Consider the following 17,888-nt stretch of genomic DNA (forward strand, 5'->3'; position numbering starts at 1 on the left):
TCCTAAAACTCTACCAGCCATGGAGAACAAAATGGTAAAAGCTTTAGAAAACCATTTTATTATAAATATAGCTGTGTTAGGGTTGAGAACTCACCCTAGAAAATGAAAATATAGGTTAACACAAAATAGCCCCAATCTGGCAACAACTCAAATGGCTATCAACCTGTGAATAGATTAACAAATCATGATATATTTGCACATAAGAATATATACAGCTATTAAAGGTAATGGAACACTGATCACACTTGAAACAACATAGGTGTGTCTCAAAATACTAAGTGAAAAAAATTCACATATAAAAATGTATATGCTATCTGATAGCTTCTGTATGAGTTTTAAGAACAAGCAAAGTCAATTCAATTTTAGAAGTCAGAATGGTGATTATTTATAAGGATAGAATGCCTAGCAATTAAGAATACAATTAGTGAGCTGGGAGTTGTTGGTGCATGCCTTTAGTCCCAGCACTTGGGAAGTAGAGGCAGGTGGATCTCTGAATTTGAAGCCAGCCTGGTCTACAGAGTGAGTTCTAGGATAGGCTCCAAAGCAATACAGAGAAACCTTGTCTCGAAAAACCAAAAAAAAAATGCAATTAATGGCACAAGTGGGATAACCAGAAGAGCTTGCTTATCCTTGGGAGATGAATAGTTTCTTGGGGAGGCAACTTTGACTTGAAGATCCTTCCCCTCCTACCAGGCATTGCCATGGTCTTGCTGAGTCTCAGCCTTAGAACATACCACAGTGAAGACCCACCCATCCAAGCTTTCCCCTTTTCTCTGTTGTCTTTCGCATTTGCTCTTGGGTAGACCTGCCTCTGTCTGCTCGCTCTCTTGCCCCGTATCCCACTTTCTCTCATAAGAGAATACCAATGTCTTTCCTGTACCATTCTGTCTTTATGCTGCTTCTTGGGGGGTTTGATTAAAAACCTGTGTGTGCATGTGTGTCGTGTGCACATGTGTGCAGAGGAGTCACAACCAGACACCGTCTTCTGTCCACACCCAATCTCCTTGCTTTCCCCTCTGGCTCCCTCCAGGTCTGCAGCATCTTTAACATTCAGGCACGTTGTCAAAATTGTAGAACATGTACTAGGCCCCCTCATACACCTTCTTGACAGTAAACATGTAGCAGACGACAAGAGCCATCTGTAACCTAAAAACAGATCTAAGCCGTTTCTGATTGCTGTGACGGGCTGCTCAATATCCTGACACGATCAGAACTAAGCATGGGCTGTTTAAATCTAGCTTGATCTCTTTCAGCCAGATGCTAACTTTTGAAGTTCTAATGTGTGTCTTTATTATTCTCTAGTTTAAATCAGAAAGTGATTTACACCTTCCTCTATATTTCCGCTCTAATGAATAAGCTCATTAACAATCCTATCCCTTAAAGGAATCAAAGTAAAGATAAGGATTGAGTGGTTCTCCTAAGTATGCAATAGAGAACCCTGGAGATATTTTATTTTTTAAGTAAAATATTTGTGACTTTTAATCTAATTTTTGAGAGACTTATTATTTCTCTGTGTGAATTAAATTAAAAAAGATACTTAGAGGATAAAGGTAGAGTGAGCAGATTATGGTAAGCAGGGCATTAAGGATAATGTGTGAGAGAATTACTCTTCAAAAATATACTTAAAAGCTCTCTACCCCCACACAGATCTTCCCCCTCCAACTTCCTTCCCCCAACTCATCTAATTATCCCAGCCCCCAACTCCAGCAAGCATTCCCTGGGAACCTGTGGGCCGCTCCAGCTGGGGAAGCAGTTAGGGTTACTGCAGATCTTCACCTCCTCCTCCTCTCCTCCAAATCTAACCCTGGAGTCTCAAATCTCCTGCTGCAGCCTCCCCTCCCCCACCATCTCCAGTGGATTGCACAGATCTTCCTCTCCAAACTTCCTTCCTCCCCACTCATCCTGTTATTTCAGGCCCCAGCTCCAGCCAGCATTTCTTGGGAAGCAGGTAGCATAACTGAATTGTCGACTTCTCCTCTCCTCTATGCCCAGTCCTCCAGCTCCCCCCTCCCCTTAAATTTGTAACTGGATCATCTGCTCCCATCTCCAGTGGATCATGCAGATCTTCTCCTCCAACCTTCCTCCCCACTCATCCTGTTATTCCAGCCCCCAGCTCCAGCAGGCATTCCTTGGCAACCCACCAGCCAAGACTGCCAGAGAAGCAAGTAGGCCAGTGAAGCTGGCAGGCGAGCTTGGGATCCTCATCTCCTTCCTCCCCGCCATCTTCAGTTCCCCAGTCTCATCCCTAGCCCTGTAGCAGACTACCTGTGTGGCCTCTCCTCACTCTCTGCCCCCATTTGCTGTGGAATATTAGAGGAAGGAAAAGAAGCCCAGGTCAAAGGCAAAAGTCTTTTCAACAAAATCATAGAAGAAAATTTATTTCTCTAACCTAAAGAACAAGCTGCTGTTCAAGTTTCAAGAAACATGCATAATACTGTGCATAATACTAAACATACTGAACCAGAAAAGACGGTCTCCTCAGCACATAATAGTCAATTTACTAAATGTACAAAACCAAGAAAGTATATTAAAAACTGCAATGGAAAACATATGAAGCAGACCTATCAGAATAACAGTTCACTTCTCACTGGAGATTCTAAAAGCCAGAAGGACCTGGACAGATGTTCTACAGACTCTAAGAAGCCACAGACACCAGCCTACATTACTATTCTCAGAAAGACTCTCAATCACAGAACATGGAGAAAATTAGAAATTTTATGGTAAAACCAAATTTAAGGAAAATCTATTCAGAAATCCAGCTCAACTGAAGGCTGTAGAAGGAAAATTCCAACCTAAAGAGGTTAGCCACACTCAATAAAACACAAGGAATATATAATCCCAGACCAGCATAAACACACACACACACACACACACACACACACACACACACACACACACACACACAGCCCAGCAAAATAACAGGAGTAAACAGCCAACAAACACTGTTTATTGATGTTTCTCAACATCAGTGGTCTCAAGTCACCATTAAAAAAAGATACAGATTAACAGAATGGATTAAAGAAAACAGGATTCATTCTTATTCTGCATCAAACAAATACACATTAACACCAAGGATTAATACCACCTCAGGATAAAAGGGAAAAGATATTCTAAGCAAATGGACCCAAGAAGCAAGCAGTTATAGCCATTTTAATATCTGACAAGATAGACTTCAAACCAAAACCACTCAGAAGAGATATGGAAGAATACTATATACTCATCAAAGGGAAAATCCACCAAGAGGACATTGTGGTTTTTAATATCCATGCACCAAACACAAAGGCACCCAAGTTTGTAAAAGAAATACTACTACAGCTTAAATCACATACTGACCTTCACACATTGTCAGTGGAACACTTTAATGTCCTACTCTAGCCAATAGATAGGTCATCCAGAGGAAAATTAAACAGGGAAATGCTGGAGCTAATGGAAGTTACAAACCAAATGGGCCTAACACATTTATATAATATTTCACCCAAACACAAAGGAATATACCTTCTCAGCACCTCATAGAACTTTCTTCAAAACTGAGTACATATGCAGACACAAAGCAAGTCTTAACAGATGCAAGAAAACTGAAACAACACCTACATCTTCTCTGACCACCACGGGGATTAAAGCTGGATATCAACAAAAAATATAAACAACAGAAAACTTATAAACTCATAGAAACTCAATAATTCACTACTGAATGAAAAAATGGGTCAAGACAAATTAAAGGCTTTCTAGAACTGAATAAAAATGAATACACAGCATACCCAAACTTATGGGATGCAATAAAGGCAGTTCTTAGAGGTAAGGAGCACTAAGTGTCTCCATAAAATTTGGAGAACTCTCATACAGATAATTTAACAGCACACTTGGAAGTTGTAGAACAAAAAGAACAAATCACATCCAAAAAGAGCATGCAACTAGAAATTACTAAACTCAAGGATGAAAACAAGAAGTAGAAACAAACAACCTAACAAAATACAAAGAAACAATTAAACAGATTTTGTTTTAGAAAGTCAGTGAGATTGACAAACCCTTAATCAAATTAACCAGAAGGTGGACAAAGAATATCAAAGTCAATAAAATTAGAGATGAAGGGGGACATAACAACAGATACAGAGAAAATTCAGAAAAATCATGAGGACATCCTTTAAAAATCCACAGTCCACCAAATTGGAAAATAAAAAAAAGGATAATTTTCTTGATATATACACCTACAAAAGCTAACTCAAGATCAGATAAGCAACATTTTGATCTACAGTGGTGTCCTGTTCTGCAAGATATGCCAGAACATTTGTAACACAAAGCTTGTGGGAATGATCGGCCAACATCTGATCTGACTTAAGATCCACTTTATGAGATAGAACCCACATTTGACAGTGTTTGGATGACCAAGAACCTGAGGCTAGGAAGCCCAGGGACCTAAGGTAAAGCCAAATACTATTTTAAAAAATAAACAAAAAACCAAAATAACAGCAAACGAACCACCACCACCAACAACAATATAAGAAACAGCAATATAATACATTTTTTTTGAGACAGGGACTCAGTATGTAGCTCTGGTTGGCCTGGAAGTCACTATGTAGATCATGCTGGCCTGGAATTCAGAGATCATCCTGCCTTTGTCTCCCAAGTGCTGGAATTAAAGGAGTGTGCCACCATGTCTAGCACATACAACAATTCTGAAGGACATTCTACTATTCTTATAGATCAGTGCCTTGCTCAGCCATCATCAGAGCAGTTTCCTCCTGCAGCAGATGGGAACACATACAGAGACCCACAGCCAGACATTATGTAGAGGAACACTCAGCCTTATGATAGATTTCTCCATCAAATGTCTCCCCTCATATCATATATATGATCATATATATATGTGTGTGTGTATGTATGCATGTATATATGTGTATATATATTTTTTATACATTATACCTTCTAGTTTAGTGTTTTTATGAGATTAGTGAGTGTGTGAATGAATGAGTCTCAGTCTGTATTTGTTTCTTAGCCTGTTCTTCAGCCCTTTTTCCTCTGTTTGTTTTGTACTATTTTCATGTGTTGGTTTTTGCTTATCCCATCTTTATATTATATTTTTATTATTATCACTTAGAAGCCTGTTTGCTTTCTAATGAGTGATATAAAAGAGGTGGATCTGGATGGGAGGGGATTTGCAGAAAACTGGGAGAACCAGAGGGAGGGGAACCATAATCAGGATATGTTATCTGAGAAAAAAATTACAGTTTTCAATAAAAGGAAAACATACTTTTAAAAGATGCTAAAGTTGTGAGATGGTGCCGACTAAGACCAAAGACTTGAAATCTTAGGAGAATTGGAAGTAAGTTTCTGTAACAATTTCACAATTAAATAAGAATGACTGTTGCTTATGAATATGCATAAAATATTTCTGAAAAGGCACAGTTAAAATTATTGGCTGTCTGTACTGGGCCAGGAATGAAAGTCACTTGGCATTCTGTCTCTCAGCTTTCTATTTAAAAGAAAAAAAAATTAAACCACATGAATTTATGACTTTTTAATAAAAGGAAATGCCTAAGTAAAATACAGTGCACACGATGGGGAATGCAACAGGCTGAAACTGCTGAATTATAACTTCCAGTTGTAAACAGGTAAGACAAGCGAGTAACTGGGCATGTTCACAGACACCTTTGGAAGGCAGACAGAAGCTGCTATGAGAGAAATCAGGAAGGAGGTTCACTTATAATGCTTTATGTTTAAAAGGTTTTTTTTTGTACAAGTGATGGTTGTGATTTTATAACTGAGTCATTTGCTGTCTGCTGGTGATTCATCACTTACTGGATACTTTGGTTAGAATGAATTGCAGAGGTATCAAAAAAAATTAAGCGCAGCATTGTGGGGAAATCAGCAGACCATTCCTTTGTGACTAAGCCCTCTTTGGATAGCAGGATCTCAAGGTTTCTCTGAGGATCGGTTTTTGTAGATGCAAGTGTGATGAGTACCACACTTTCTGAAACTAACGTCTGTTTCTGTTCATGGCTCCATAACCACGGATCACTTAAAATTAAGATGCAGCTCTCATGGGAATGGGCATTAGAGGAGACTTCCACATAGGGAAACAGCTTCGTTGCATGGTCTGATGGTGTTCCATGCTTGTTTTCTTTTGCAAGGTTCCACCAAGTTCTGTTGATCTCAGAAAGCTGATTTTACTTTGATGTAAGGATTTGAAAATCCAGGTATGTTACCTTTTGCTTTTTTCAGTCTCCCACAAGAACTTATGTAAAATTTATGGTTCCTTAACTATGAGGGAATTTAACTATCCCTCTCACCCATACTGCAGTTCCTCAGCGTGGAAAACCTGGACATAGACTAGAAGATAATTCTAATGACCAAAACACATTGTTCTTAGCAAAATTGCCTTGAATCAGTTTGTGCATCACTGTCTTCTTATTTCTTGTTATTTTATAGGGTATTTATGAAATTAATGAGATGATAGATTGATAGATTATGCAGAAATTGCTTTGAATTCTTAGAAAAGTTATGGTTGATGTAATTTATGTAGTGAGTTGAATGTTCCTCTACCCTGTAAAAAGTTACCTACTTGTAGAACCTGTGAGAACTCATTTGTGATCCTAGACCATCCTGGATACCTTGTTTGCCCCTAAACCCAACAACAAGGATATAGAAGAGCACAGAAACAAGAAAACCACTTGAAGTGGGAGGCAGGGGCTAGAGTTAAGCCCATGTGTGTCTGGAGGGCTTCTCTGCTAGAATAGTCAAAAGCAGCAGTTCTCAACCCAACTGGGATCAAATGATCCTTTTGCAGGGGTCACCTAGGAACACCAGAAATCACAAATATTTACATTACAATTCATAACTGTAAAATTACAGTTATGAAGTATCAACCAAATCATCTTATGGTTGGCGGTCAGTACAACACGAAGAGCTGTAATAAAGGGTCACAGCATCAGTAAGGTTGAGGACCACTGCTCAAGAGGAAGTAATTCTGTTGACAATATTTCAGACTCTGACCTTCACAACTGTGAGGAACCAGTTTCTTACTGAAAGCCACCTGCTAGTGGCAACCCCAGGAAAGGAACACACTCAGACACTAAATAACCATGGTTATTGGACTTACACAGCAGGGGGGAAAGGTTGTGAAGACGATTTGAACATTAGAGACATACTAGCATAAAGATGGAGAGATGTGATAGATTTCTACTGGAGACAACGTGGCCTTTCTCATGCCCACCCCTTTCTCTAGAGGTATTTGACAGTGTGCAGAGACATTTTTGTTGTTTTGAATTAGACCACCTAGTCAGTGGTCTAGAGACTGCTAAAGTTTCTCTAGTGTTCCTTGAAGTCTCCACCCAAAGCAAAATGGTATCCAATCTACAGGTCATGGAGCTGAGGTTGAATCCTAACACATTAGAGAGGCTGGCATTGCAAGATGAAAACCTCAGTTGTGCCATGAATGTATGAGCCAGACGGTTTGTCCCAGGCAGTCAACCTTTTGAAATTTCAATTTTGTCATCTGTGAAACACAGTGATATGACTCCCTGCCAGGATTTTATAAGTTCCAGCTAGATAATGCTGATGAGAGAATTTCACACTTTATAAGAATTTTTTAATAGTAGCAGGATTTTATCATTATCATCCTAAGGTTCCCTTGTTGCAAACAAAAGCAACCCTTTGATTTTTAATTAATATTGTAGGAAGTCCACAATGTATGTGTTTACTGAGCCACAAGGGACTCACTTTTATGCATTTATGGTTACTATCACAAATAAAACAGTTCTCAGAAATTTCATGATGATTACCATTTAATGGTGTTCTTCCATGGCAAAAATACCCAGGAAGCAATAGTAAAGGTTCTCTGGGGGCCTTACTGTTTATGTCAGATAAATAACAAAGTCAAACTCAAATTAAGAGCTGGAATTTTAAAGTAAGGTAATAATAATAATAGTGGAGTTGGCAGAATGTGAGATTTGGAATAATTCTATTGTGGGTATATTGTTGTATTGGCTTTTGCAGCAATTGTTTGAAGCTACACAGGACTAGGGTTGTCTCATTTGACTTAGATTATTAATGTCAGAGACAGAAAGGAGTTTATCAGCTAACAGGCATATTTGTGAAAAATTAGGTGACTGTGGCTGTGTGCTTTCTTCTGGGTCCTCTATTCTGTTCCATTGATTTATATGTTTGTTTAATGTGTCATTAATATGCTGACTTTATCATTACAGCATTGTAGTGGGACTTAAAGTCTGCTCTTGTTATACCTGCACTGTTTTTCCCCCCTGGGAATTACTTTAGCTGTCAACACATTCTGTTTTCACATGTAAGTGTCAGGATTTTTTCCCCTTAGTTCTGTGAAGAATGGAATTGAAAGTTTGATGGAATTTCCTTGACTTTGTAAATTACTTTTGGTAACATAACCAAGTTCACTATATTAATTTTGTTGATTCATGAGCATGGGCACTATTTTCATCTTTTCATGTCTCATTTCTTTAATGTTTTAGATTTTTCATTATATAAGTCTTTTCCTACATCAATAAGTTTATTATTAGGTTTGCTTGAAACCATTGCAAATGGCCTTGTTTTCTTGATTTGGTGCTCAGCATGTTTATTATTGATACATGGAAAAGCTATTGGTTTGTGGAATAATTTTGCATTCTGCTACTCTGATAAACATGTTTATCAATTCTAAGAGATTTCTGATGGAGTCTGTAAAGGTCTCCTGTGTATCTGTAATCATAGTGTCTGCAAGAGGATGCCATTCTCTTCACTGGACTGAAAGCATATCTCAGTATTTGTTAGTCTACCAGTCATGTGCTCAGAACACTGAACTCAGTGCCTACTACTACTCCGAGAGTCGCCTTGTATATGCAAAGACAATGACATTTGATGCATATAATAAGGTAGCCATTTATAGCTATAAACTTGTATTTTGGTACTGCTTGTATTCTCCCCCACTGACTCTGACATATTGTGTTTCCATTTTCCTTTAATTCTATGAGTTTTCAAATTTCTCTTCTCACTTCTTCAATGATTCATTCGCAGTTTAATAGTGTATTTTTCCATCTTCGTGAGTTTCTGTGTGTTCTATAGTTTTCTTTGGTTGTTTCCTTTTAAATTTTTGTTTTACTGTGATCAGGTAGAATACAACATATTATTTTAATTGTCTGTTTCTGACAAAACTTTGTTTCTTAAAATGTTATGATTTGAGAGAGTTTATGGGCTTCTAAGAAGGATGTGTGTTATAAATTGTAAATGTTTGGATAGGATACTATGTAGATGTCTATTAAATTCATTTGATCTACAATGTCATTTCTTTGTTGATTTTTTTTTGTCTTCAAAACTTATTGGTGAGAATAAGGTATTGAAATCACCTACTATTGTCTGTTGAGATCAATCCAAGCCTTAATTTCTTGTACTGTTTAGTTTTACGAATTTGGGTACACTAATGTTCAGTGTATGTATATTCAAAATCTAATATGGTGTTGATGGATTGTTTCTTTAATCAATATGCAGTAATCATTTTATCACGTCTGACAAATTTTGGATTGGAATCTATTGTCAGCATTTAGAAGTGCTACATTTCTTGACTTCTAGTTCCATTATCTTGGAATATTTTTTTTCTTATTCTTCACATTAACATTGTGTTGTATTGACCAATGTGGTGGGTTTCTTATAGGCAACAAATAGATGGGTTCAATTTTAATACAGTCTGCTAGTTTGTATCCTTTACTTGAAGAACTGAGACCATTATCAGCCACAGTGATTCTTGAAAGCTATGTACTCATTCCTGTCATTTTATTTAATTCTTCTTTTTAAAATAACTTTCTTAGTCCTTGCTGGCTTATTTACTGTCCTCGTGAATGTTTCCCTCTGGTTGCATCAGTGTGTTTCTCTTTCTCTTATGTGTGTAGCATTCCTCCAAGTATTTTCTATTCTTCTAGATTAATGACCATGAATCTTTTAGCCTGTGTTTGTTACAGAGTGTTTTTGTTTTTCCTTCAATTATGAAGAATAACTTTGTTGTAGATTGGAATCTGGCCTGATAATGTCTTTTGGAGTTTGAAATACATTGTTCTGTGACTTCCTGGATTTTTAAAGTTTCTCTTGCTAAATTTGTTCTTATTCTGATGGGGTTATCTTTACATGTGACTCCTTGCTTCTCTTGCAGCTTTCCTTGTTCCATATATTTAACCGTGCTCTAAATAAAATTTGAGATTATATTTTAGTTTTGTCTTTTGGCATTCAAAATGTATCTTTGAATTTGGGATATTTCTGCTGTGGTTTTATTGGATGTTTCTTCTTTGCCTTTAACCTGAAATTCTCCTTCTATGACTGTGATTCATAGATTTTGCTTTGAAGACTACCTGTAGATCTTGTATGTTCTGCTTCTATATTCTTATTATCTTTCTCATTTTCTGAATATTCTAATATATTTTCATTATATTCAAGCCTTTATAATCTGTTTTCCATTTCATCCATTGTATTGATGAGGCTTTTTATTTGATTTATTGAATTTTTCATTTTGAATATTACAATTTGATTTTTTTCAATCATTTTCTTTATTGAATTCTTCTTCCATATCCCATATGGACTCCATAATTTCATTTTGCTATTTGTTTGTGTCCTTTTTGAACTTATTCAAGAGTTTATTTATGTCCTCTTTGATTTCATCCCACATTCTTATAACCAAGCTTTTGAATTCTTTGTCTGGGACTTCATTTAATTCACTCTATTGGAAGCTGTTATTGTGGAATTAGTAATTTTTATGGGGAGACATATTGCCTAGGTTTTTCATGTTTCTTGTTTCTAAGGGTACTTTGCATCTGGAATTGTTTTATTACTGTGCTTATTCTCTTTCAGGGATGTATTTCCAGTGTTCAAGTAGGATCACCATATAGCAGCTGAAAATGGAGCTCTGTTGTTTAACTCTTTGCCCATGTGCTAGAGCTCTGGACACGGTCATCAGTGGCAGTATGAAAGCAGTCATTATGCCAACAGAAACAATCACAGCTGATGAATAAGCCCAGTGTGGAAAATAGAGTGATAGTCAATTCAAAATAGCCACCCTTTTAACTCCGATACTTTCAGGGGAGTAAATGAACATGGAAAGTAGTGCATGTACTAAGGCTCTGAATGTAAAGAAAAGCAAAGTCAGACTGGAGACTAGTCTCAGGGTGGTGGAGAAAAGCATGTGAAGCACTGAACAAAAAAGACACAAGAAGGAGACGAGGTAGCTCTTGCTAAAGGGGGAGTGTAAAGGAAAAAAAAAGAGTAAAGAAATGCAGTCAGATAACCTAAGCCATTTCAGCACTTGGCAGGCTAAGGCCTGGAGACCCCAGTAACTCCAGGCCAGTCTGTGTTCCTTGGGGAAACCTGAAAAGGATTAAGAAAATGAAATAAAAACAAAAGAGAGAAAGAAAAAGAAGCAGCTCATAAGAAGTGAAGCTGACCCACTACACTGACTTAAATGAACAAAGGACAGGCAGCTGGGTCAAAGTGTGGCCATTTCCACACTGTCTCTCCCGGTGCTGTCTCTCGTCTAGTCTCTGGTCAAAGTGTGGCCATCTCCACACTGTCTCTCCCGGTGCTGTCTCTCGTCTAGTCTATGGGTCAAAGTGTGGCCATCTCGACACTGTCTCTCACCCGGTGCTGTCTCTGGTCTAGCCTCTGGGAGGTCCCTCACAGCATCAGGACACATGCAGACCTCGCATCTCTGTGGCTCCCTCTAGACTAGATTTCTACTTCACTGAACACCATATGATTCATACTCAAAAACATCTGTCCCTATCTAGAAGTGTGCCATGGAGCAGATGTAGGGTATAGTCCTGTGACACTTGCTTTGGGTTCCCAGAGTGTGGTTCAGGGAGGGACTTTTTGCATCTCCTGCCAGCAAGCTCCTGAAAATGGCTGCTTTGGTTAAGTGCCAGTGTGAGGTTTCTTGTCCCCTCCCCTGTTTCTGTGGCTGCAGCTGCCTTCCATGCAGGCACCCGCTCTCATCTTTAAGATATCTGCTACAGAGAGTACAGTGTAGATTCTCTGGGGCTCCCCTTTTGTCTCACGCAGTAGTTCCAGCCCCCAGCAACTGCTTTCTCTCCTGTGTGGCTTGTGCCTCCCAACTGGGACTAATCCTTCTAGAAGGACTGCAAACTCTCCTTCAGTTGTGCTTTACAAAGTTTCCCGTTCTTCCCGTAACCAATACTCATGATTTTCCCTATCACTCAGTCTTTAGACTAACTGACCTCCAACTACCCCATCTTAGTCCTCATGTGATTCTTGAGTGAATGTTGTCTGCCGTTTCCCAAGGCCTGTCAGCATCTAAAACTGAGTTTCCGATGTGAATATCTGGCATCTTTAAAATAAGAATGATTTCTGTTACCTCGAATAGCAAATACTATAATCAAGCAACACTACTTGTACCCTTAACTTATTATAGGCCAGGCTCTAAATAAATTGTGGCTTTAAAAGATTTGTAATTACTTCCAATAGGTTATTGAGTTTTTAAAAAATGTGTCAGAGTCACAATAGCACTTTCAAAGGTTAGTTTTATATGTCAGCTTGTCTGGGCCACTGGTACCCAGATGTTTGGTCAGACACTAATTCTGGTAGGATTATAAGAGTGTTTTTGAATGAGATTAACATTTGAATTAGTAGACTAAGTAAAGCTGATTTTCCTTGCTCATGTTTGCAGTTCCCTTGCAAGCATTTGAAAGCCCAAATAGAACGAGGGAGCTGAGCCCTTGTAAGAAAGAGAAACTCCTCTTGCTTAGCTACTTGAACTAGGACACTGCTCTTCTGCTTTAGGTCTTTTTAAACTGACTATCTTCTTTCTTGGGTCTCCATTCTACCAGTTTTTGAACAGCCCTAGAGTTTGCTTACTGCAAATCTTCTGCTTGCTTATCCTACATAGTTCTGCTATCTCTCTACTACCTAGTGCATATGTGTGTGTGTGTGTGTGTGTGTGTGTGTGTGTGTATACATGCATGATACGTACATAATATATATCCGATTTCTGGTTCTTTGGTATCCTCTGTACTCAACATTGAACATTTCTTTAACATTCTTGTTATTCAAAATTGGGGGCTGATTAGAAATAGAAAGTCTCAGGGCTTTCAGACCCCACCTCAGACTGACTGAATTAGAGTCGGCATTTTGACAAGATCCTCAGTTGAACTGTATGTGCATTACATTTGAGAAGTAATTCTTCAGTGTTTTGAAGTCTTTGCCTATAATTTGTGTTTCTAGAGTATAAAAGAACCTTATAATTATTTGACATTAATACTTCAGGAGAGACACAATAGGGAGACTATAGCAAAGGAGTTTGTGAAGAATTTTGCATAACATTGGGTGAATGATTTTGTAAGGATGAGGAAAACTTTGTATTCCTACCAAGTTTTCAGTTTTACTGTTGTCTAAATAACAATATGTCACAATTGCCATCTGCTTATCCTTTGTGTTACTATAATGTACATTATAAATAAACTTTATGGGTTTTGGGAGATAGCTCAGTTCATAAACCCCCTTACCTTGCAAACATGAGGGAGGACTTGGGCTCCACCCCAAGAAAGCACATGAGAAAACTGGGTGTCTTGAAGCTTACAGCAATGGGGAGGTAAGAGGAAAGTGGATCTTGCTGGCCTTCTAGTCTGGCCAACAAGAGACCCTGTCTCAAAAAATAACATGGACAGTATCTGAAGAATAAGACCCAAGGTTGGTGTCTGGCCTCCATACACATGCACACATGTGTTCATGTACACCTGCAAGTACTTGCACACCTGTATAAACATATACACAAAACCAAACTGTAGACCTCTATGGAAGTGTAAGCACCTCCAAATATTTTTACAATTATTTGGGATGAATTGTATAAGTAGCCTCATGGCCTAAACAGGAAGTTGGTTATTTTTGTAATCATTGACCGAATTTTGCTCTTATTTATATTCGGTGTAGCAGAGACACTGAGTACTGTTGCTTCTTCTCCTTCAGCCTCTCTCTTGTTTTGTTTTGGAGAATGGTAGGGAAATATTCATGGATGACTCGCCTGACCATCCCTGCTTTTTTTTTTCCTGAGCAAATTACCAAAGAATCATCTCCCCCAAGCTGGCTAGCTTTGGGCAGTGATGAGGTTGCTGCTATATATCTGCATGTCTAGGACAGGATTTAATTGTGAGAGAAATTGATATCCCATCACACTGAAATTTTATCTTGCCCAAGGGACATTTAGGTTCAGGACGTTCGCCAAGAAATGTCAAGGGAGCAGCTGCTGCAGCAGAGGTTGGATCTCTGTCTTAGACAATTGTGCTGCTGAGGTTTCTAGGAATGGAGGGGGACTTTAAGTACAAGGAGGGGGACTCTGACCCTTGTTTAGGTAATAATCACACTCAGAAGAGAGGTGACAAAGTGTCAGCTTAGAATATTAATGGTGACAGGTGACATTTGAAAGAACCAAGACATTGCTTTTGGATAATTATTCTACTTCATAGATACATCTGTGTAAGTTTTAGATATAAGTTGATGCAGGGTTATAGAAGTATCACTTTTATGAGGTAGACTTTTTACTGAAATAAATTTTAGGGCCCACACATTTTTTTTTTAAATTTGAAATTCCCTGGTAGTTATAAAAGGGGGAAAACAGCCCAATTTATACATTTGGAATTGGATCAACAATTAGGGTGATTATTCAAAATTTGTATGTCATGGTAAAATTAAAACTAATTAACTGTTCGAAAGGACATGATGAAATAAAAGAGCTCCTTTTTAAGAATGAAGAGCCATGAAAGCACATGGCAGAGTGACAAAGAGAGCTGATACAGAAAAACACTCTTATTCCATGAGTTATTAAACTAATTCAACCCTTTCATATAAAGCCCCAAATTGCTGACTAATGCCTGAACTTTAACTTTTTAACATTTACCAGTGCAATCATTTAGCTTCATCTATGGCCCCTTCAATCTCTCTCTCGATGGACTTATTATTGTTTGCCTTCAAACAAGCAGTTTCTTCTTTTTTACTATAAAAGAATAAAACAGAAACTAATTCTATCTTGACCCTGTTATTCCCAGGAGATACCACTCTGTGTGGCTGAATCCTCTCCTGCCAGAATTCCCTTCCTTTTCAAGGTCACTGCTAAACTCTTCCTAATATTATTAAATGTCCTTAAGAGCATCTAGTATATATTTGGACTCATATTTCTCTTGTGTGTGAATTACATAGGTTGATTTTTGGGAGTCCCGGACCTATGATTTTTTTCCAGGACATTTGATAGTAGACTTTACGTCTCAGTATGTTTTTTTTTCCATGATGTTTTATAGTTGAATTCACTTTCCAGTTGGTGTTTTTCTCCTGGGGTTCCATGTTATCTCTTTTAGAGTTCTGTTTTGCATTGTCATTTATTTCCATCCACATGTTACACACTGTATCAAACTTTCCATGTCCTTTTTGATAACTCATCTCTATTAATCCTACTCTTCCCCTGGATGAGCTCATCTGCAAGACTCCCACCAATCTCTAAGAAGTGAAAGATTTCCTTGTCTATAGTGAAACTAATCATGCTTCCTTAAAAATAATCTATCTTGTAGTAATTATGACAATATGGATGTTGGGGGACAGGGATCTTGAGAGGCTCCATCACTAGATTAAGAGGTACAGGCAATTAATGGCTACTGAGAAGTGGAGATACAGTCTTCTCCATCAATGAACTCCCTGGTTGGTTATCCAATCACCCCTAAACACATATACATATGACATATGTATGTGAACAATACTAAATAGATTCAGCAGGTTGTATTTATATAGCACACACACACACACACACACATATACATATATATAATAAAAGAAGAGGTCTTGAATTTGAGAAGGAGTAGGGAGCCACAGGAGGAGTGGAATGGGGTGGGTAGAAGGTGTGGATAGGATGTAAGTATGGTACATTTATCAAATTCTCAAGAAATTATTCAAAAATTCTAAGTTTATATTAGATATTTCCAATTCAATATCCCACTTGGTGCAAAGACGTAATTTGTGAAATAAGCTTTTTCAGAAGACATATATCTGCATACTAATCAGGAAATTAAGGGATCAAGATTTTATTGGGAACAATTTTCTACAAATTGACTGTATATTGACATTCTGAGTTTTTAGTGCATTTGATACTTTATATACTTACTTGTGACCTCAGCTTATGTATGTTATTCTGATTATAGTTCAGAAGGGTTTTATAGATGGTTTGCCACACGGTTACCCTTCCTAAAAGCCCTTATTTCTAGTCTTGGGGAATTCAGTTATGCCCCAATCCCCTTGCAAAAGATCATCCCAGTTGGTTTGTCAATGGTTTACAACTGTTTATACAATAGCCAAGTAGGGTACAGCTGATTATCCATTTGTTTCCTACCACCTGGTGACTCTGCATGTATCCTGGGGGAGGTGCTGGAGTACACAGATGTCAGGGAAGACTCGAACTTGCTCTGTAGACCGGGGTGGCCTCAGACTCACAGAGATCCCATTGCCTCTGCCTTCCAAGTGCTGGCATTAAAGGCATGTGCCAACACTGTCCAGCAGAAGCACACATTCTTAAGCAATGCTATTTGTTTCATTGTCTCATGCTATTGTTTTAGGTAAACAAGACATTTTCAGCTCAGGCAGATTCTCTGAAATTCTTTTTCAGGTTTTTACAGTGCACTGTGCATAGTAATTCTACAATAAGTGTATTTTTGACTATTTATTCTTAAGCAATGTCTTCTAACTAGTATATCACAAAAGAACCTCCAAGTGACCTTTGTATTTATAGTTTGACAACAGCAATTATTTTAAACAGGTTACAAAGTAGTATTTTAAGAAGATTACTGTGCTAAAATTAGTAAAGGTGTTTGTTATATATAAAAACAAATAGGCCTGATAAATCAGGTCAAGAAAATATATGCCACTGTTTTGGTTATAGTATTATTTTTCACATGTGTATGTGTGAATGCATGTGTGTAGACACAGGTCTGGTAGGTGGCGTGGTATGTGTGCACATGTATGTACAAGTGGAGGCCCAAGGTTGATTTCAGATGTCTTTCTCCAGCTCTTGCCATCTGATATATTGACATGGGAACCTGTCTAATGAGATTACTCCAGGGATTCCCCATCTCTACCTCCTGAAGTCTGGAACTGTAGGTGGACCTCCATGCTTAACTGGAACTGTAGGTGGACCTCCATGCTTATCTGCAACTCTAAGTGGACCTTCATGCTTATCTGAACCTATATGTGGACCTTTGTGCTTATCTGGAACTCTAGGTGGACCTTCATGATTACCTGGACCTCTAGGTGGACCTCCGTGTTTCCATGGCTTTTCAAATAGATTCTGGGGATCCAAACTGTGGTCCTCACACCCTCAAGACAATTGCTTTATTGCTAAGCCATTTTCCCAGCTATTGAGTATGGTGGTTTTTTTAAAGATCAAAGACGTCACATACTACTGTTTATCATAATTGTAGTCATTTCTAAACTTCTTTATGTAAAACTGATGCATTGGATACAAACATAACCGATTGATAAAGGGTCCCTGTTGCAGAGTTTTGCAGAATTTACAAAGATATAAGGTGCTATAGATGCTACTTGGGTTTTCAGCCAGTTAGAAATCTCCCACAGACATCAAACTGTGATTGCCCATTGGAAATTTTAGGGACAGAAAGATAAAATGTTCATAAATTTTAACTGCAGATTTTTGGGTCTCAGTTTTCAAAAGAATGCATCAATTGAGTTATGTCCTTAAACACTTGAAGGAGTCATATGTGCCTGAGTACATTTTGTGGATGTTTATATTTCAAAATAGGTGCTTTTCCAAAGATTTACCATTGTGTAAAAAATGTGTGCATGCAATGGGGGGAGACAAGGCCCCAGATAGACATCATATGCTTCCAAATAAAATTCTTAGT

General features: G+C 38.1%; 1 long non-coding RNA gene across 1 annotated transcript; it reads left to right on the top strand.

Annotated features, from left to right (window-relative positions):
• The first annotated feature begins 5,935 nt into the window (after window positions 1-5,935).
• Window positions 5,936-17,380, top strand: LOC121143100. The gene is made up of 2 exons (XR_005880210.1): window positions 5,936-6,194; window positions 17,036-17,380. It is a non-coding gene; the product is annotated as an uncharacterized LOC121143100 (long non-coding RNA).
• Window positions 17,381-17,888: the final 508 nt, after the last annotated feature.

Source organism: Mesocricetus auratus, unplaced genomic scaffold, assembly GCF_017639785.1.
Source record: "Mesocricetus auratus isolate SY011 unplaced genomic scaffold, BCM_Maur_2.0 Super-Scaffold_100011, whole genome shotgun sequence".
Classification (NCBI taxonomy): Eukaryota; Metazoa; Chordata; class Mammalia; order Rodentia; family Cricetidae; genus Mesocricetus; species Mesocricetus auratus.